Genomic DNA, 303 nt, shown 5'->3' with positions numbered 1-303 from the left:
TACTTTTTTTCATACAGAAGAATTCATTTCAAAGCAATTGACATTGAGACGTTTTCACATGCATTTCTAGTCTCTATATGCATGACTATCACTGGTCACAGTCGCCCACCTTCTGAGCTCCTCGACATCTGATCATGATTACAAACTGGTCAAATAGACAGCCTTCCTCTCCCACTAGAGGCTCCATACTCTGCCATCCCTGTCACTGTCCACTGTGCTGTCAGCACCCCCATCCATTCCCCCCGTCTGCCCTTCTGGTAAATCTAGTCAGCCAGAGGTCCCTGTTCCAGGGTCAGCTGTTAT

This window comes from Nannospalax galili, unplaced genomic scaffold (genome assembly GCF_000622305.1).
Source record: "Nannospalax galili isolate Female #2095 unplaced genomic scaffold, S.galili_v1.0 scaffold135, whole genome shotgun sequence".
In the NCBI taxonomy this organism is placed as follows: Eukaryota; Metazoa; Chordata; class Mammalia; order Rodentia; family Spalacidae; genus Nannospalax; species Nannospalax galili.
This window is presented reverse-complemented; position numbering follows the sequence as displayed.